This window comes from Rana temporaria, chromosome 3 (genome assembly GCF_905171775.1).
Source record: "Rana temporaria chromosome 3, aRanTem1.1, whole genome shotgun sequence".
Lineage (NCBI taxonomy): Eukaryota > Metazoa > Chordata > Amphibia > Anura > Ranidae > Rana > Rana temporaria.
The window spans coordinates 318,059,421-318,081,822 of NC_053491.1; the positions used below are offsets into that span (position 1 = coordinate 318,059,421).

General features: G+C 46.5%; 1 protein-coding gene across 4 annotated transcripts in view; it reads right to left on the bottom strand.

The window, feature by feature from the left end:
- ARAP3 (ArfGAP with RhoGAP domain, ankyrin repeat and PH domain 3) overlaps positions 1-22,402 on the bottom strand; it is a 259,199-nt gene that overhangs the window by 176,794 nt on the left and 60,003 nt on the right. Inside the window, exon 1 of one of the 4 annotated variants that reach the window (XM_040344955.1) lies at positions 19,817-19,965. The exons of the other annotated variants lie outside the window; for them this stretch is intronic. The gene's annotated coding sequence lies outside the window, so the exon portion shown is untranslated. Of the gene's footprint in view, positions 1-19,816; positions 19,966-22,402 lie in introns of those variants that run through there. 4 annotated transcript variants of the gene reach the window in all.

Sequence of the window (22,402 nt, forward strand, 5' to 3'; positions counted from 1 at the left end):
CTTTCACAGGTTCAAAGGGTCTGACTTATTTACAAGCATGGGTAATGGTGTCTGCACATTACCAACAGTGTTAGTTAATACAATTTCAAAGACATGACAGGTTCGCTTTAGATGATTTCAGACAATGAGTTGGAAATTCATTGATCAGTAGTTGCAGGGGATGTGGCAAATCAAGCATCACTTGGGATAAACAAAATTATTTGGCCCTGTAAATTTTCAGTAGAGGGGAATAGCGAATACTTGTGACTGTCGGTAAGTGTCAACATGTTGGAAAACCTCCATTAGACAAAGGAAATGGAGAAAAGGAAATGACCCTTTCACCCCCCTCTAGTACATCCTCAACATGCTGGCTGACAAAGACGGAAGACAATATAGATCTCAGTGTTTCAACAATAAGAAGGATGGCAAGTCTCCCCAAGAGTTACAGAAAAAAACTTTTTTTTTAAACAATTTTTATAGGGTATAGAGCACCGTGGAGCCTACAAAACTGGTATTCTCAGAGCTCCACATTTCCTCCCCCATAATCAGGATGGCAAGGGGTGTATAAGCAAGCAACCAAGAAAAATGAAAATTGTTCCTGATTCCACATTTTGTGGTCAGGACATACAGACACCTAAGTGTGAATGCCAATTTTGCCCAAGATTTTAGCCTTTTCAGGGCGCCATAAACAGCCACAGTAGCTAAACCTTGGCTCATTCTCCTGTTTTTACCACCCCTCTGGCCACCCATGTGAAAGAGTCCTTAAAAGTCTGTGGAGTTGAGCAGAGGGCAGTCACGGAATAGAATAGTGATCAACAAGGTTTTTAAAATCTGTCCAGTTGATCTCACCCTCCTGTTAACTGAGGACTTTATTTAAAATAGCTTACTTAAGCAGAGTTCACACCGCTCTGACAGTCTGATCCGACTATGACTTCATGTCCGACTTCCATGCGACTTCAATGAACAGGATCTGTTTTTGATCCAGCTATACCAGGCCCTTTAAGTCTGGTATAAATCTTGAGGGAGTAACCCCATGCCAAAATGAAAAAAAAAATTGGTGTGGGGTTCCCCCAAAAACCATACCAGACCCTTATCAGAGCATGCAGCCCGGCAGGTCTGGAAAGGGGGTGGGGGTGACATGAGTGAGCAGCCCTCCCCCTCCTGGACCATACCAGGCCACATGCCCTCAACATGGGGGGTGTGAATGCTTTGGGGTGGGGTGGGGGCCTCTTCCCCACAACCCTGGCCGGTGGTTATGGGGTCTGTGGGCAGGGGGCTTATTGGAATCTGGGAGCCCCCTTTACGAAAGGGGGCCACCAGATCCCAGCCCCCTTCCTATGTGAATGAGTATGGGCTACATTATACCCCTACTCAATCACCCAATAAAGTGTCAAAAGTTAATAAGTACAATACGCAGGTTTTTGACAAGTCCTTTAATAAAAATTAAGACTGTCCCCCGTCGTAACTCCAACGTGTCTTCTTTCTCCAGTGATGTCTTCTCCCCCCTCTGGTTCTTCTCCCTCCACTTCTGATGTCTTCTTCCTTCGGTTCTTCGCCCCCTGCTGCGGATGTATTTTTCCTCTGATTCCTCTGCTGGTTTTTCTCCCTCCGCTAATGTCTTCTCCCAATGCTAGATCCCACAGTTGTGCAAGCTCTGTTCTCTGATGGTTCTTATATAGCCATGGGTCGTGGCCATCCGGTGATGTCATCTGGAGACCCAAACTCAAAGCGTATGTTGCACCAGTGTCAACCGGACCTTAATCAGCAATTGAGCATTCATTGAGAACTTTGTATATACTTATGCTTGTTCAAAGGTATAACTGGTATGTTATGTCAGGTTTTCATGTTCACAAGATGCGTGTGAAGCTACATTAAAATAAAGAATCCTGGTCCTATAGTGATCAGAAACACATGACACAGCATTTTTATAGTTTAACTGGGTATATTAGAGAAGAGGAAGAAAAGAATATGACCTTTCCAATAATATATTAAAGAATATCTAAGCAAAAGTGCATGTAATATTGTAGCTTACTAGTCCTTAGATGTGCTGGCTGAATTCATTTTCTTTTTTTTTAAGTTGTACTTTTTATGCTAGTACAGAAAATACCTGTATCCATGTAATGTCCATTCAATACATAATTCCAGGGTCCATGTAACTTCTTCTGTACTGGAATGGTATCACAAACCCTGCTGTAATCCACTTTGCAGGTGCTTTTTAGTCCATATCAGATCTGCCTAGGGTGTTGATGCTGCCCCCTCTAATAATCTCAGTTTATTTACAGAAGAAATAGGAATCAGTTTTTCCCATTGACTAGGAGAAAATTTAGAACCCTACTGAGTTTTTCATGGCTTTCTGTCCCTGTCTCAGATTTTCCCTCACTTCCTGTCTGGTGAAACCACTGTCGCGGTGTATGGGGAATCTCTCTAACAGTAGTAAAAACATGACCAGGGTTTTAAACCTTCTCCACTTTATCAAACTACCAGTACACAATGCCAATCTGCTACAAGCTAACAAGATATTTTCTTTTGTTAAGAATGGGGCGTAGACCCCAAAATATATTCTTTACCCCCATACCAAGTAAACAAAGACCTTGTATAGAATGGCCAGTTCATCTTTGGTCTTTAGCACCATCTTGCAGTAGACAGAGTAGGGCTCCATGCACACTGGCGTAAAGAACGTTGCTTCTACAGGAGTTTTGTGTTCTGCCTGTAGATCCAACTCAATGCTATCCTAATGCCTTGTACACACGACCAGTTTTTCTGTTGGATAAAAAAACAACGGTTTTCCTGAAGGAATTCCTGTCAAGCCTGCCTTGCATACACACAGTCACACAAAAGTCCGGTGAACTTTTGACTGCCAAGAACGCGGTGACGTAAAAGACTACGACAAGCCGAGAAAATTAAGTTCTATGCTTTTGAGCATGCGTCGATTTGTTTCCGAGCATGTGCGTTTTTACCCGTCAGAAAACCATACAGACGAACGCTTTTCCCGCTGGGATTTTTTGCTGATGGGGAAAAAAGAGATTCTACTCTCTTTTTTTGTCCGGCAGTTTTCCTGTCGGAAAAACTGCGATGGAGCATACACACGCTGGGATTCCTGACGAAAAGCTCTCATAGCAGTTTGAAAAAACGGTCATGTGTACGAGGCATATGTGTCCATGCTCATTAGGACTATATTGAGATCAACCTTTAGGAAAAAAAAACCTTCTCATTCGCGTATCTGATTGGAGCTCACTGACAGAAAAAATGTAAAACTCTCCTAAACTGTACAAAAAATGCTCTATAAGAGCGTTTTTTACTCCAAAGAGAACAGATGTTTTTTAAGCCCAGCATACATGAAGCTTAGAGAAAAAAGTCTCTGCCAACATCGCATTATTTACTGCACCAAATATGTTTAAAGGAGTATGTCTTCCCGTGCCCCCTCTGCAAAAAAGTACCTTTTTCATTGGATGGTTCACACGGCTTTTGCCTCTGATATTGTCTGACTACCTTCTATGGCATTCGGTAATGCGTTTCTAAGCCCATAACCTCGATCATCCGAACTCTGCTGGTCACATGGGTCGATGAAATGCCAAAAAACACTAATCCTGATGACGTTACTACCCCCCCCCCCCCCCCCCCCCCCCCCACACACACACCAATCACAGCATCACATGTGCTGATTTAGCATAGTGACTGAAACATGAAGTCCTAGTATCTCTACAATTAGCTGGGTTAATTTTGGAAAGATGGTTTGTTTTTTTCCCTTTGCTAAGCTAAAGTTTAAGTCCCTACTTCCCTTATTGTCTGCATGGCTATGAGAAAGTCTGCAAAGAAAAAAAAAATCTCTGGGCAGGCACTGAATACCTTGGCCCAGATTCTCAAAGGACTTACGACGGCGCAGCGCCATGTACGCCGTCGTAAGTCCTAATCTGACCCGTCGTATCAATGCGACTGATTCTTAGAATCAGTTACGCATAGATATCCATTAGATCCGACAGGCGTAAGTCTCTTACGCCGTCGGATCTAAACTGCAATTTTTTTTTTTGCCCGCTAAGTGCCGCTTCCGTCGAATTCTGCGTCGAGTATGCAAATTAGCTAGATCCGCAAATTCCCGAACGTAAGCGCGGCCGACGCAGTAAAGTTACGACGTTTACGTTAGGCTTTTCCCGGCGTAAAGTTGCCCCTGCTATATGAGGCGCAGCCAATGTTAAGTATGGCCGTCGTTCCCGCGTCGAAATTTTAAAAAGTTATGTCGCTTGCGTAAGTCACCCGTGAATGGGGCTGGACGTCATTTACGTTCATGTCGAAACCAATGACGTCCTTGCGACGTCATTTGGAGCAATGCACACTGAGATATTTTATGGACGGCGCATGCACAGTTCATTCGGCGCGGGGACGCGCTTCATTTAAATGATACACGCCCCCTACCCGCCGAATTTGAATTTCGCCGGGTGATTTACGATACGCCGCCGCAACTTTACAGGCAAGTGCTTTGTGAATAAAGCACTTACTTGCCTGAAAAACTTGCGGCGATGTAACGTAAATCGGATACGTTACGCCGCCGCAGAGATACGCCCAGTGTACAAGAATCTGGGCCCTTGTGTATATATTACTTGTGGTGCTGGAGTGTGTGACCACATATTTCGGAAATAGTCACGGTTATATTGCAAATGATTAACATCCACCAGTACTGACATGCTATAGTAGGATTTTACAATTTTCCTAAAAAAATAACTGGCACCTGACGAGATTAAAACAATTTTAACCTAAAGCGGATCTTCACCCAAAAGGGGAAGCTCCACTTATTTGCCTCCTCCCCCCTCTCCGCTGCCACATTTGGCACCTTTCGGGGGGGGGGGGGGGATGGGGCAGGTACCTGGTTTTGACAGATACCTGCTCCCACTTCTGACTCACTTCGCCCCAGGAAAACTCATCTGCCGTTTTTCCCCCAAAAATAAGCCCGGGACATTTATTTTGGCAACAAAAGACACAGTAGGGTTTATTTTCGGGGTAGGTCTTACCATGTAATGTGCTGTCTTCTCTCCCCCTCTCTCTCCCTGCCTGTCAGGAATCCCCAGTGTGAACTGAGGTAAAATACTTGTAAAATCCTATAATCCACTCTATTACAGTAGTATATAATGTACAATGTGTGTGTTTCTGTAATATAATTGTGGCAAATACCTTGGTTATAGCGCCGCTCTGTGCTTCTGTGACCCGCCGGAGCTCTCTTCCCCACAATTATATTACAGAAACATGCACATTGTACATTATATACTACTGCAATAGAGTGGATTATAGGATTTTACAAGCATTAACCACTTCAATACCGGCCCATTGTCATTTGACGTCCACAGATGGGATCTCCCATCCTGGGTGGACGTCAAATGACGTCCTGGGCTTTGCGGGTGAATATCTGAATGATGCCTGCAGCCAGAGGCATCATCCAGATATCCTCTTGTTCAGCCGGCGATTCTGCACGACATAAGAACGATCATAGCGGCGGTTCAGCCGCTTGATCGTTCTTGCAGGCGGCGGGAGGGGACATCCCCCCTCCCGCCGCCATCCGGTGCTTCTCCGGGCTCTCCCGTGCCTTCGGGGGCCTGGAGAACGAATCGTCCGGTGTCGGCAGGAAGCATAGAGATGACTGGTGACCAGATGGTCACCAGTCATCTCTATGACCGTCGGAGGACCCGGGCGCGATGTGATGACGTCACGCCCGGGTCCCCGTATGTAAACAAAGCCGCGATTGCGGCTGTAAGCAACTATTCATGAGATCGGTGAATTTTTTTTCACCGATCTCATGGTTTCCAGCCTGGAGGAGAGATGTGGGGTCTTATTGAGCCCGCATCTCTCCATAAAGAGGACCTGTCACACACATTTCCTATTACAAGGGATGTTTACATTCCTTGTAATAGGAATAAAAGTGAAAAAAAAAAAAAAGTGTAAAAATAAATAAAAAATAAGTCAAAAAATAAATAAAAGATTAAAAAATAAAATTAAAACGCCCCTGTCCCCGGTAGCTCGCGTGCAGATGCGAACGCACACGTAAGTCCCGCCGACATATGTAAACGCAGTTTAAACCACATATGTGAGGTATCGCCGCGTGCGTTACAGTGCCAGCAACAAATCTAGCACTAGATCTCCTCTGTCAATCTAAACTGGTAACCTGTAAAAATAAATTAAAGCGTTGCCTATGGAGATTTTTAAGTACCAAAGTTTGGCGCCATTCCATGAGTGTGCGCATAATTAAAGTGTGACATGTTGGGTATCCATTTACTCGGTGTAACATAATCTTTCACATAATACAAAAAAATTGGGCTAACTTTACTGTTTTGTTATTTTTTTAATTCATGAAACAATTTTTTTTCCCAAAAAAGGGTGTTTGAAAAATTATTGCGCAAATACCGTGCAAGATAAAACGTTGCAATGACCGTCGTTTTATTCCCTAGGGTGTCTGCTAAAAAAACATATATAATGTTTGGGGGTTCTGCGAAATTTTCTAGCAAAAGAATGATGATTTTTACATGAAGGAGAGAAGTGCCAGAATAGGCCCGGTATGGAGGATGTATAAAAGCCTGGTATTGAAGTGGTTAAACTAGGGCTTATTTTCGGGGTAGGGCTTATATTGCTGCCCTCCTGGAAAATGACGCTGGATCTTATTTTCGGCCCCCCTCCTTCTCTCCCCCCCCCCCCCCCCCCCGCTGGGCCATTCACAAAGCACAGCGCGCTTCATGCATGTGCAGTAGGGTATTGGCTGTGAAGGCGACGGCAGCACCCGAAAGCTGATTGAAAAATCAGTTCGGGTAAAGAAATCGCTGGATTAATGGGCAGGTAAGTGTCCTACAGTATTTGAAGCTGCTGACTTAATTTTTTCTGAAGGAGTCTGGAGCTCTGCTTTAAATTCCATTAGTTTGCCTGTGAAGGAAACAAACACCAATGCTCATCTCTATCTCACACTAGTGACAGAATTCCATAGCTCAACTCATCTTTTCTTATGGCATCACTCCTTCACTTCCCAAATCAACAGGGTTGAGCTGGTCGTTCACTGATTGAAATTTGTCTGGTCCCTGCTGAACTGGGGGAATTAGGGTCAGTGTGTGGGCTCCTTCGTGCAACAGAAGTAGATTGTTTGATCGACTTCTGTCGGAGGGACATATTGGAAAATTTTGCTTAGATCAGCTGCTGCAGCCGATCAGAGGTATTCTGTCAATTTCCTTGCAGGATACATTCCTCCATCAACTTCGTTTATGTGGATGGATGAATATGTTTTTTTTTTTTATTCACACTGCTGGCTGAACAAAAGAAAACGAAAAGTGTATTGTTAGCCGACTTTTGCTCCCACTCTAATAATCAAGATTCTACAGTGCTTTGCCAGCGAAGGAGCACCTTCAAATAAGGAGTAAGCAGTAGCTGTATTTTACTACCATTAGAAGAATCAGCAGGGTGACATGACCTTTACTAGACGATTAAGTACATATGAAAAGAACCTATCCAAAATGTCATCATATATGTTGAAATACAATCTCGTCATGCAACATCCTTCTCTTTTTCTGCATGCCAGACCTGTGCAGGGCATAGAGATGTCACTGAACAAATGTCACAGTAAAACATTTCTGACCAAGAATTACCCACAATAAAGTGGTTGTAAAGGCTCAAGTTTTTCTACCTTTATGAAATCTATCCATGAAGGTAAAAAACCTTCTGTGTGTAGCAGCCCACCTTATCAGTATGAGCCCTATCATGATCCAGTGATGTGCACAAGAGCCTCGATTTTCTGCACACTCTCCGTCCTCATTGGTTGAGACAGCAGTGGGAGCCATTGGCTCCCGCTGCCATCAAACACAGCCAGTAAGCCAATGAGGAGAGAGAGGGGGTGGGGTAGAGTCATGGATCTGTGACTGATTAGACACGTGGAGCAGCGATTCGTGAACGAGCTTGCATGGGTGCCCCCCAGAGCAAGCTGCTTGTTCTGGGGGCAATTGGCAGGAGGGAGGGTCCAGGAACACCAGTGAGGAACCTGAGAGGGGGAGGATCAGGGCTGCTCTGTGAAAAACTACTGCACAGAGCAGGTACGTATAACGGGCCAGATCCACAAAAACGGGCGTAAATATAAGCGGGTGTAGCGTATCGTAGTTCCGCTACGCCGCCGCAACTTAGAGAGGCAAATGCTGTATTCACAAAGCACTTGCGTCTAAAGTTACGGCGGCGTAGCGTAAATGGGCCGGCGTAAGCGTGCCTAAATCAAATGAGGAACAGGGGGCGTGTTTTATGTAAACTAAGCATGACCCCACGTAAATTACGTTTTTTTTGAACGGCGCATGCACGCACATTCTCAGTATCACGTTGAATTTTCAAATTAAATTACGCCCGCTTAATGCCTAGACCACGTGAACGTAACTTACGCAAAGCCCTATTCGCAAATGTTTTACGCAAACGACGGAAAATTTTACGCTGTCCCGACGTCCATACCTAACATTGCGTACACCTCATAGAGGCAGGGGTAACGTTACGCCGAAAAAAGCCTTACGTAAACGACGTAAAAAAATGCGCCGGGCGTACGTACGTTTGAGAATCAGCGTATCTAGCAAATTTGCATACTCTGCGCCGAAATCAACTGAATCGCCACCTAGCGCCCAGCGTAAATATGCACCTAATATCCGACGGCGTACTAAGACGTAGGTCAGTCGGATCAAGCCCACATTCAGTCGTATCTTGTTTTGTGGATACAAAACAAAGATACGACGGGGCATCGTAGAACTTATGCGGCGTATCAATAGATTTGCCGGCGTAACTTCTTTGTGGATCTGGCCCAACATGTTTATTATTTATTTTTTAATTGCCTTTAATATCACTTTCAATTTTCAGTTGATTCTCCTATGTAATTTATTTGTGTGCACAATGTATTACCATGACAGAGAACCATAGCTAACAGCGTACTTCCTACTACAAAGCAGGAGTTGTTTTTAAAAAGCCAAAACATATGACTATTATCTCAGGCTCAGCCACTTACACAAGTCTGTTTTTTTTAAGTTACAGGGTCAGTCTAACCATAACTGGTATTTCATTTAAGGGTAAGATTTTAACCGGCCACTATACATATACGACTGGTTCATTCTTTTGTTTTGGCAGGACGTACCGGTACATACTCCAATAGCTGAGCTCCTGTGATTAAACACAATGAATCACAGACAAAAAGGTACAGAGCCAATGGTTCTGTATAACATTATCGCTGTGACCAATGACAGAATGTAAACCTAGGCTGACGCTAGCAGTGACTTACTGCATGGTGACCACCGATCTGTGTGTGAAAGGAAAGAAACCCCCTGACCACCAGCCAGCATCAGTTCAGTACAGTGCTAACAATATAAGGCCCCGTACACACGACCGAACATGTCCGCTGAAACTGGTCCACGGACCAGTTTCAGCGGACATGTTCGGTCGTGTGTACGGCCGACCGGACAATTTTCCGGCGGATTGGACAGGTTTCCAGCGGACAAATGTTTCTTAGCATGCTAAGAAACATGTCCGCTGGAAGCCTGTCCGTCGGACATGTTCGGTCGTCTGTACAGACTCACCGGACATGTCCGCTCGGCCGAAAGCCCTCGCATGCGTCAAAGTGATTCGACGCATGCGTGGAAGCATTGACCTTCCAGGGCCGCGCACGTCGCCGCGTCATCGTCGCCTCGTGTGTACGGGGCCTTAGAGTAATTTACCCCTCTCCTGTGATATGTCAGCCCCTTCCTGTCTCTGATCTGACCTAACTTATCTGCACACTAACCCCTTCATTCTACCACTGTTGTGACCAATCCCTTTTTATCTCCCGATGCTCTCTTTTTATGACTTTTATGCCCTTTACACACGATCGGTCCATCCGATGAAAACGGACTGATGGATTTTTTCATCAGTTATCCGATGAAGCTGACTAATGATCAGTCACGCCTACACACCATCATTTAAAAAACCGATCATGTCAGAACGCGGTGGCGTAAACCACGTACAACGGCACTATAAAGGGGAAGTTCAAATCCAATGGCGCCACCCTTGGGGCTGCTTTAGCTGATTCCGTGTTAGTAAAAGACGATTCGCGCTTTTCTGTCTGTTACAGCGTGATGAATGTGCTATCTCCATAACGAACGCTAGTCCATCAGACCATTTTCATCAGACAAACCGATCGTGTGTATGCGGCATTACATTTAAAGTGACACTAAATAATATTCTTATTCTATAAAAAATAATCCACTACTTAATGGACCTGTAATCTATTTTTCATTAAATTGTGGCCACTCGCATGTTCATGCCCTGGTTACAAGAATCCCAGCAGGGGTTTCTGTGATTGGCTGTGAGCAGACAACCCCATTGACAGCAAATGGAGGCTGTTGGCTCTTGCAGCTAATTGCTCTCACTTGCATGTAATCACTCATGCAGTGATTACATGCAAGTGATTGGCCCTGGACACAGGCAATCTACTTTCAATGGGGTTGCCTACTCATAGCTACTTGTGAGAACCCCCATTGGGGGCTCTTAACCTTCTCAATAACAGCATGTTTCTTCATTTCAAAACAATTGTGGCAAAAAAATCAGATCACCTTCTTTTTTCCTTTATAGTCAAGCCTCGTACACACGTACGGGTTTCCCAGGGGACTTTTTACCGCCGGGTAACCCGAGGGGAAAACTGAGAACGTGCTCGGTAACTTTTTCCCCTACACACGACCAGGTTTCCCGACAGGAAAACTGCCATGAGAGCTTTGGTCGGGAATCCTGGCCGTGTGTATGCTCCATAGCAGTGTTTCCTATAGGAAAACTGCTGGGTTAAAAACCGCTGGGAAAAAGAGAGCTGGTTCTCTTTTTTTTCCTGGCAGTTTTCCTGTCGGAAAAATCGTGATGGAGCATACACACGGACGGTTTTCCCGGCCAAAAGCTCTCATGGCAGTGATGGTCATGTGTACGAGGCTAAAGGGGTTGTAAAGGTACAATTTTTTTCCCCTAAATAGCTTCCTTTACCTTAGTGCAGTCCTCCTTCACTTACCTCATCCTTCCATTTTGCTTTTAAATGTCCTTATTTCTTCTGAGAAATCCTCACTTCCTGTTCTTCTGTCTGTAACTCCACACCGTAATGCAAGGCTTTCTTCCTGGTGTGGAGTGTCGTGCTCGCCCTCTTCCTTGGACTACAGGAGAGTCAGGACGCTCTCTACGTTGCAGATAGAGAAAGGAGCTGTGTGTTAGTCGGCGTCCTGACTCTTCTGTATTCCAAGGGAGGAGGCGAGCACGACACTCCACACCAGGGAGAAAGCCTTGCATTACTGTGTGTAGTTACAGACAGAAGAACAGGAAGTGAGGATTTCTCAGAAGAAATAAGGACATTTAAAAGCAAAATCGAAGGATGAGGTAAGTGAAGGAGGACTGCACTAAGGTAAAGGAAGCTTTTTAGGAAAAAAAAAATGTTGTACCTTTACAACCCCTTTCAGGAATACAAAACTGATGTACCGTATTTATCGGCGTGTAACACGCACCCTAACTTTAAGAGGGAAGTTTCAGGAAAAAAACTTGTCATAGCCTCCTGTGTATAACACGCAGGCACAGTTTACCCTCTGTTTTCAGGGTAAAAAAGTGAGTGTTATACGCCAATAAATACAGTAACTAAGCACCACAAAAAGATCTGCACTGGTTTCTAGGTGCCCTGCTGAGGGGGCTACCCTGCTACATTCTGACACAGGAGGTCAGCTGCAAAGCATTATCTGATAGGACAAGGTGTAGAGCGGGATGCCATTGTCCCGCCTTTCACTTCATTGAATCAGAGAATGCTTTGCATTCATTGAGAATACAAAAAGTGATCTCGGAATGGTGCCTGTGTCGAATGGCTAACGGAGTAGTGGTGTCTACTACAGTAACTTCTAGCCTCTATCCCACAAGTATGGTATATGAATAATTACATTTGTCCAATGCAACTATGTAAAAAACTCTTCTTTAAAAGGTAACCTGTACTGGGGAAAAACTACCATTGTTCACCTTTCCTTATAAAGCTGGTTGCCTGGCTATGGACCTGACTAATAGCTCTCAATACTTTCCCAGAACAAGTATGTGGTTCAAGTGACTCTGTCCCAAGAATGAAGTCACTGGTCCAGAACAAGCATGAAGCAAAAGAAGCCAGAACAAACACAGTGCTGCTGCATTCTCTGTCATGTAAATGAAATGAGAAATACCTTGACACTGATACTCCTTTACAATGTCTACGGCAGATAGGTGGACCTAGAAGCTCTGCTAACATCTCACAAGTTGGTTTAACCCACCAGGATGTAGAGTGATCCTTTAAAGAGATCATATCACCAACTCAAGAAAATTGCTACGAAAAGCACACAAAAAAATCAAGTATAGTAAACCCGCAGCATTTTTTTTTTAACCTACCTGAAAGGCAAAAGGCATAATGAGCTAGTATGCACCACATACTAGCTCATTATGAAATACTTACCTTGGAACGAGGCGCGGGGAACTTACCTGGTCCACGCCGAGGGAGATGTCATCTTGCCTCGGCGTGTCTTCCAGGTATCGCCGCTCCAACGCTGTGATTGGCTAGAGCGGCGATGTCGTCACTCCCACGCATGCGTGTGGGAGACTTCTTTCCGGCAAGGTCCAGCGGCTGCCGGGCCTTTAGCCGAGGATCCCCGCTGCGCATGCGCCGCTGCAATCAGTGGCACATTGCGAGGAAAGGTTTAGGAGATATTCTTTTTACCTACAGGTAAGTCTTATTAAAGTGGTAGTACAGAGTTTACTACGACTTTAACCACTTTTTTCACATTTTTCGTGCCACGTTTTACCCAAACAAAATTATCATTCTTTTTTTCCCACAAATAGAGCTTTCTTTTGGTTGTATTTGATCACCTATCAATTGCACTATAAACAAAACAAGGCTGTCAATTAAAAAAAAAGCTATATTTTTTACTTTTTGCTATAATAAATATCCCCCAAAAATATATATAAAAACCATTTCTTTCTCAGTTTAGGTCCATACGTATTCTTCTACATATTTTTGGTAAAAAAAATTGCAATAAGTGTATAATGATTGGTTTGCGCAAAAATTATAGCATCTACAAAATAGGGGATAGATTTGCGGCATTTTTATTAGGATATTTTTTTTATTAGTAATTATGGCGATCTGTGATTTTTATCGGGACTGCAGCATTGCGACTGACAGATCGGACACTTTTGACACTATTTTGGGACCATTGACATTTGTGCAGCGATCAGAGATAAAAAAAGCCACGGATTACTGTGTAAATGCCACTGGCAGGGAAGGGGTTAAACACTAGGGGGCGATAAAGGGGTTAAATGTGTTCCTTTAGCGTGTTTTAACTGTAGGGGGGATGGGCTAACTAGGACATGACAGCGATCACAGGGAGCAGTAGATCCCTGTCATGTCACTAGGCAGAACAGGGAAATGCCTTGTTTGCATAGGCATTTCCCCATTCTGCCTCTGCTAGTCGCAATTCCGGGCCAACAGCAGACATCGAGTCCACGGGATCCGCGGGCACGCGTGCACGCCACTGGCATGCATACGCCCACTAGCCCGGGTTTACAAAGGGACGTACAGGTACGCCCTTTTGTGCACCCGTGCCATTCTGCCAACTTTCTTCGGCGTACTGTGGTCAGAAAGCGGTTAAAAAGCTTACTTGCAGTTGTTTTCCTTTTTTTTTTATTCACTTGCAATGTGCCTCTAAAATTGCTAGAAAATGTGACTACTTAAAGCGGAGTTCCGGCCACAATTTCACTTTTTATATATAAATACCCCTGTAATACACACGCTTAATGTATTCTAGTAAAGTTAGTCTGTAAACTAAGGTCCGTTTTGTTAAGTTGTTACAGCATTTAGACACTTTATAAAATAGAAATTGACTGGGCCATCTTAAGTGTGGGCATCATGAAGCCAGACTGTATGACTTTCTGGATTTCAGCCTTGCAAATCAGGTTTCAGCACCTGTACTGTCCAAGTCACATGATTCTTTGAGACTGGGGAGTGCACAGACTCCTGGAAAGTTACACCCACTACATTCCCGGGAGTCTGTGCGGTGTAGGTTAGAAAGCTTAAGCACCTAGGTGCAGGAAGTGGGAAGATTAACTATTCTGCCTAGCAACAACACTTTGAAGGCATCTAAAAAAAAAAAAAAAAAAATTCTTAAAGGACTAATGACATTTTTTTAAAACTACTGATGTAATGTTATATTTATGGGTGGAACTCCACTTTAAGGAAGAGACAGTATGCTAGCACAGCCCCCTCTATCAATTAGACATCACAGTCCTCTTCTGGGAGTCTCTAATTACTGTCTGTGCTGGCCAAGCTCCTCTATTCCTCCTCCTACATAACTTTTAGGGAGAGAGGTGTGAAGAGGAACACTATAGAGCAGTGGTTTCCAAACTGTAGCCGGGGGGCCGGATGCGGTCCTTTGCTTGCCTTTATCTAGCCCTTGGGGCACTATTCCTCCAACTGATATGAGACACTTTTCTGTCAACCAAAATCAACAACGGGGCATCATTTCTCCCAGTGACACCAACAACCACCTTTTCCTTTAATGTTATCAACGACGTGGCACTATTTATACCCACTGATGCCAGGAAAATGTATACTCCCACTGGCCATAGCCCATCCCCTCTAAAGTCGGAAGGACAATAAACTGGCCCTTTGTTTAGAAAGTTTGGAGACCCGTGCTATAGAGCAGGGGTCTCCAAACTACGGCCCGCGGGCCACATCCGGCCCGCCAGGCCATTTCTTCCGGCCCGCAGCGTGAATCCTTAGTCCACCTGTTAGTTGTGGAACCTGCGCTGCATATTCGCCCCCGGCAATATGCAACGCAGGTCCCGCAATCCCTCCCGGCGTCTCACTGTGTGTGTTGGCTGCTGGGACCATGGCATCCCAGCAGCCAATGAGGTGTTTAGGGCAGACCCGTTGCCGCCTCCCTGCTCCCGCCTCCCGCCTCGCTGTTAACCAGTAACGAGTGTGTAATACCAGCGGGGCGGGAGTCAGGAGATGCAGCAGGTCTGCACAGCCAGTGATGGAGAGTGGAGACGCGCTGGACACATGCAAGGAGGGGGGGGCTGATACACTTGTGTGGGGGTGGGTTGAATGGCGCTGATGGGGCACAAACATCTGGGGGCTGATGACTCTGCTTGGGACACACGTGGAGGGGGGTTGTAGACTGATGGGGACACACATTTCGGGGGGCTGATGGGGACACAAATGTGGGGGGGGGGCTGATGACTCTGATGGGGACATACATGTGGGGGGGGGGGGCTGATGACTGACGGGGACATAAATGTGGGGGGGGGGGTGATGACTCTGATGGGGACATACATGTGGGGGGGGCTGATGACTCTGATGGGGACATACATGTGGGGGGGGGGGGGCTCTGATGGGGACACAAATGTGGGGGGGTGATGACTCTGATGGGGACATACATGTGGGGGGGGGGGGCTGATGACTGATGGGGACATAAATGTGGGGGGGGGGGTGATGACTCTGATGGGGACATACATGTGGGGGGGGCTGATGACTCTGATGGGGACATACATGTGGGGGGGGGGGCTCTGATGGGGACACAAATGTGGGGGGGGTGATGACTCTGATGGGGACATACATGTGGGGGGGGGGCTGATGACTGATGGGGACATAAATGTGGGGGGGGGGGGTGATGACTCTGATGGGGACATAAATGTGGGGGGGGGGGGATGACTCTGATGGGGACATACATGTAGGGGGGGGGGGGCTGATGACTGATGGGGACATACATGTGGGGGGGGGGGCTGATGACTCTGATGGGGACACAAATATCTGTGGGGTCTGATGGGGACACACATGTGGGGGGGGGGGGGCCTGATGATTCTGATGGGGACATAAATGTGGGGGGGGGGGTGATGACTCTGATGGGGACACAAATATCTGTGGGGTTTGATGGGGACACAAATGTGGGGGTGCTGGTGGCTCTTATGGGGACACAAACATGTGAGGAGGGGGGCTGATGGCTCTAATGGTGACACAAATATGCAGGCGGGGGTGGGCACACCGTGCAGGAAGACTCGGATGAATGAAGGGGGGGGGGGCTCTAATGGGGACACCAATTTGTGGGGATAGCCTGATGAGTGATGGGGACACAGATGATTGGGGACACAGATGATTGGGGACACAGATGATTGGAAGGACTGATGGGGACACAGATGAATGGGGACACAGATGAATGGGGACACAGATGAATGGGGACACAGATGGATGGGGACACAGATGAATGGGGACACAGATGAATGGGGACACAGATGAATGGGGACACAGATGAATGGGGACACAGATGAATGGGGACACAGATGGATGGGGACACAGATGAATGGGGACACAGATGAATGGGGACACAGATGGATGGGGACACAGATGGATGGGGACACAGATGAATGGGGACACAGATGGATGGGGACACAGATGAATGGGGACACAGATGGATGGGGACACAGATGAATGGGGACACAGATGGATGGGGAGACTGATGGGGACACAGATGAATGGGGAGACTGATGGGGACACAGATGAATGGGGAGACTGATGGGGACACAGATGAATGGGGAGACTGATGGGGACACAGATGAATGGGGAGACTGATGGGGACACAGATGATGGGGACACAGATGGATGGGGACACAGATGGATGGGGACACAGATGGATGGGGACACAGATGGATGGGGACACAGATGGATGGGGACACAGATGGATGGGGACACAGATGGATGGGGACACAGATGAATGGGGACACAGATGGATGGGGAGACTGATGGGGACACAGATGAATGGGGAGACTGATGGGGACACAGATGAATGGGGAGACTGATGGGGACACAGATGATGGGGACACAGATGGATGGGGACACAGATGGATGGGCACACAGATGGATGGGGACACAGATGGATGGGGACACAGATGAATGGGGAGACTGATGGGGACACAGATGAATGGGGAGACTGATGGGGACACAGATGGATGGGGACACAGATGGATGGGGACACAGATGGATGGGGACACAGATGGATGGGGACACAGATGGATGGGGAGACTGATGGGGACACAGATGAATGGGGAGACTGATGGGGACACAGATGATGGGGACACAGATGGATGGGGACACAGATGGATGGGGACACAGATGGATGGGGACACAGATGGATGGGGACACAGATGGATGGGGAGACTGATGGGGACACAGATGAATGGGGAGACTGATGGGGACACAGATGAATGGGGAGACTGATGGGGACACAGATGAATGGGGAGACTGATGGGGACACAGATGGATGGGGACACAGATGGATGGGGACACAGATGGATGGGGACACAGATGGATGGGGACACAGATGGATGGGGAGACTGATGGGGACACAGATGAATGGGGAGACTGATGGGGACACAGATGGATGGGGACACAGATGGATGGGGACACAGATGGATGGGGAGACTGATGGGGACACAGATGAATGGGGAGACTGATGGGGACACAGATGGATGGGGACACAGATGGATGGGGACACAGATGGATGGGGACACAGATGGATGGGGACACAGATGGATGGGGACACAGATGGATGGGGACACAGATGAATGGGGACACAGATGGATGGGGACACAGATGGATGGGGACACAGATGAATGGGGACACAGATGAATGGGGACACAGATGGATGGGGACACAGATGGATGGGGACACAGATGGATGGGGACACAGATGGATGGGGACACAGATGGATGGGGACACAGATGGATGGGGACACAGATGGATGGGGACACAGATGGATGGGGAGACTGATGGGGACACAGATGAATGGAGAGACTGATGGGGACACAGATGGATGGAGAGACTGATGGGGACACAGATGGATGGGGACACAGATGATGGTGACACAGATGGATGGGCACACAGATGGATGGGCACACAGATGGATGGGCACACAGATGGATGGGCACACAGATGGATGGGCACACGGATGTAAAGCCTCATGCACGCTGGAAGTTTAGCCCCGCTGCATGATGCTCCAGCGTTTAGGTGCCAGCAAAGAATATAGGAGCACCATCCAGTCCTGCTGTCAGCAGTAAGTCAAATTCTATTCTATTCTTCTTCTACTGTGGATTTATTTATAAATTATGTTTCCGGCCCGCGAATATGTGTGAAATATAGAATGTGGCCCTCGAAGTAAAAAGTTTGGAGACCCCTGCTATAGAGCATCACTTGAGTGACAGCTTTGAGTCTGCAGGGGCTGCTGAGTTCACATCCAAGATGGCAGCGCCCAGGATGGGTGTCCACACAAGGGAGGATGTTACAGGTAAAAAAACATCCAAAAAATATCATAAATGCTCATAAAATCTTGTAAGAAGATTTTCTATAAATTAATGGGGCTTTAACCATTTAATGCCCGCCGCATGACTATTTACGTCCGCAAAATGGCACGGACAGGCAGAAGGGCGTATATATACGTCCTTGCCTTCTAGCGGGTGGGGGGTCCGATCGGGACCCCCCCCCCGCTACATGCGGGGGTCGGATCCCCTCGGGGAGCGATCCCGGACGACGGCGTGGCTATTCGTTTATAGCCGCTCCGTCGCGATCACACCCCGGAGCTGAAGAACGGGGAGAGCCGTATGTAAACACGGCTTCCCCGTGCTTCACTGTGGGGGCTGCATCGATCGAGTGATCCCTTTTATAGGGAGACTCGATCAATGATGTCAGTCCTACAGCCACACCCCCCTACAGTTGTAAACACACACTAGGTGAACCCTAACTCCTACAGCGCCCCCTGTGGTTAACTCCCAAACTGCAACTGTAATTTTCACAATAAACAATGCAATTTAAATACATTTTTTGCTGTGAAAATGACAATGGTCCCAAAAATGTGTCAAAATTGTCCGAAGTGTCCGCCATAATGTCGCCGCCAATAGTAGTAAAAAAAAAATAATTAATAAAAATGCAAAAAAAACTATCCCCTATTTTGTAAACGCTATAAATTTTGCGCAAACCAATCGATAAACACTTATTGCGATTTTTTTTTACCAAAAATAGGTAGAAGAATACGTATCGGCCTAAACTGAGGAAAAAAATGTTTTTATATATGTTTTTGGGGGATATTTATTATAGCAAAATGTAAAAAATATTGCATTTTTTTCAAAATTGTTGCTCTATTTTTGTTTATAGCGCAAAAAATAAAAACCGCAGAGGTGATCAAATACAACCAAAAGAATGCTCTTTTTGTGTGGAAAAAAGGACGCCAATTTTGTTTGGGAGCCACGTTGCACGACCGTGCAATTGTCTGTTAAAGCGACGCAGTGCCGAATTGTAAAAACACCTTTGGGCATTTAGCAGCATATTGGTCCGGGGCTTAAGTGGTTAATTAAAATATAAACAAGTGAGCCTCCTTGTTTGCAAAATATTGATTTTGAATGGTGTCCATGCTGCTTAATGCAGCCAATTAGAATCCCCTTTTCACTTTCTTAACTGCATTAGAAAGCCAACAGCAGAAACGCGATTGCCTGCTGCAAGCAACACACTTTCCTTTCAAACACCTTTTACACACTTCTCTCTCAGGTCCATTGTACCCCATACACACTATCAGTTTTCCTGCAGGTTTTCTCTTCAGGTTTACCAAAACCATCTAATATGAGGTCAAACCTCAAGAGTTTCAATTTGAATGCAATCAGGCCGGCCCTTGCACTACATGGTTTTGGTAAACCTGAAGAGAAAAACCTGCAGGAAAACTGATAGTGTGTATGGGGCTTTAGGCAAGTATCTTAGAACAATACACAATTTGGTTGAAATAACATTTGCAGCATCGATTGTATTTACCTGACTTATTGATCTAGACAAGCCCAACCCCTTTTCCAAATGCGGCAAAGTTGTTGGCAAGTGGAGCTGAGGGAGCAAATGATGTCAGCCCCTGCCGATGTGGCTGTCGCTTGTTACGACCCGGGCATCCTCCCAACCAAGACATCTTCTCGTTTTCTACTAGGCATGAGGGCTCTCGTGAAAAGGAAAAGGAAAGGGAAGTGACGGCAGCTGAGAACGGCACTGTGAGCAATGACCATTACTTGCGATGTTATCAGTAGCACTCGAAGCTTATCCTCCCTTCCCTAAAACAAAACTGCTACGTTGTTACAGGGTTCAGCCTTTCCTGGTCCTACAAGTGAGGGTACATACACAGCCTAATCTGAGCTCAATTGGATCACTGTTGTGACAACTGGCCAAGGATCAGATTGTCTGACCATAGGTAGCACTCTAATGCCTGTACCAGTTTTGTTTTTTTTCGTTCAACCGAGCGGTTGGAGCTGCTGTACTAACGATCTAACGTTAGTACATAGATCTCCCCTGCTGACCTATTGTGTTCTGACAGGTGGACGACCAAAACACACTTTCAGCCATTGGTTGAGTGCTGATTGGGAGCCAGTCGGCTGCTGCTTTACCAGCATGCTCGTCCAACAGAAGCCGGCCAAATATCCGGCTTCTGTCGGACCAAGTGACTTAGGCCCCTTTCACACTAGGGCGGGAGGTGCGGTGGCGGTAAAGCGCGATATTTCTAGCGACGCTTTACCGTTGGAATTGCGGTGGTATTCGGCCGCTAGCGGTGCGGTTAATACCGCAGAGGCATATTGCCGGCGGTATAGCCGCGGTCTCCCATTGCTTTCAATGATAAGGAGTGGTGGAGGAGCGGTAAACACACCACGCCTTCACCGCTCCAAAGATGCAGCTAGCAGGACTTTTGGAGCGGTCCTGTTAGCGCACTGCTCCAGTGTGTAAGCCCTCGGGGCTTTCACACTGGAGAAACAGCAGCCGTTATTTCAGGTCGATTTTCAGATGCTATTTTTAGCGCAATAGCCCCAGTGTGAAAGGGGTCTAACACATAGGCTGAATGTTGGACAGTTTTTATTGAATGTCCCCCAGCCCCCCCATTTTACTTACCTGAGCCCATTCACCAGCAGTCATTGGTTCCCGCTGCTGTTAATCAAATCTAATGATGCAGACACCGGGGGGCGGGACCGAGTCATACATTCTGTTTCTATGGACGCAGAGTGTTAGACAGGGAGCGCTCCCGCAAGCTAACCCTCTCAGGAGAGAGCTTCCCAGAGGGGGTTAGCTATTGCGGGGAGGAGCCGAGACAGCCGCCGAGGGACCTGAGAACAGGAGGTTTGGGGCAACTCTGTGCAAAACTAACTGCACAGTGGAGGTAAGTATGATATGCTTGTTATTTAAAAAAAAATTAAACCTTTACAACCACTTTAAATTCCCTTAAGCGGAAAAGTTTTATCCCTATTGTGGGGTCACCAGTACAGTATTTGTACATTAAAATCATATCCCCTCTCAAGTGTCTCTTCTCCAGAGAGAATAAGTTCAGTGCTCGTAACCTTTCCTCATAACCAAGATCCTCCAGCCACTTTATTCGTTTTGTCGCCCTTCTCTGGACTCTCTCCATTTCAAGTACATCCTTCCTGAGGACTGGAGTCCAGAACTGGACAGCATACTCCAGGTGCGGCCGGACCAGAGTCTTGTAGAGTGAAAGAATTACCGGTTTATCTCCTGGAGTTAATCCCCTTTTTAATGCATGCCAATATTCTGTTTGCTTTGCTTGCAGCAGCTTGGCATTGCATGCCATTGCTGAGCCTGTCGTCTACTAGGACCCCCAGGTCCATTTCCATCCTAAATTCCCACAGAGGTTCTCCCCCAACCCCCCCCCCCCCCCCCCCCCCCCCCCCACACCAGTGAGTAGATTGCATTCATATTTTTGCCATCCAAATGCATTATTTTACATCTTTCCACATTAAACTTCATTTGCCATGTGTTCCATTTTGGAAATTTGTGTGCAGCAGGCGTTGAGGACAAACATGGCATTTGGGTGTTTGTGCACGAATCACTATGTGTTAGCATAATCCTAACCTCTTGCCAACTGCAGAATGCATTTAAAAATATATGGACTAGAACAATTTACTATATGGGGGGAAATAAGGTTGGCTTTAACCAGTGGCGTCTCCAGCTTTCATATTTAGGGGGGGCACATGGGGGGACAGGGACAAAAGTAGGGGGGCCAACTATAAAATGCAATATATATATATATATATATATATATATATATATATATATATATATATATATATATATCCTGGGGCACTTTACTACGATCCCACTATGGGCCCTTTCACATGTTCTGCAGTGAGCTCCCTTCCTACTACACTGGGGCCCCCCAGGGTGGCAGAAAACAAGAGATATATGTCACCAGCACACCAAGAAAATATAAGGGTCCAAAACAGTGGGAGAACTATCATTGTTGCAAAGGTTGTCTTGCCACCGGGCCCTGGTGTTCTGCCACAGTGGGGATCCCCAGCTGTCATGTCCCTGCTATTTACAGCGCTGGTCTGGCATCTGTCTCCTTGGCAGCGGCGG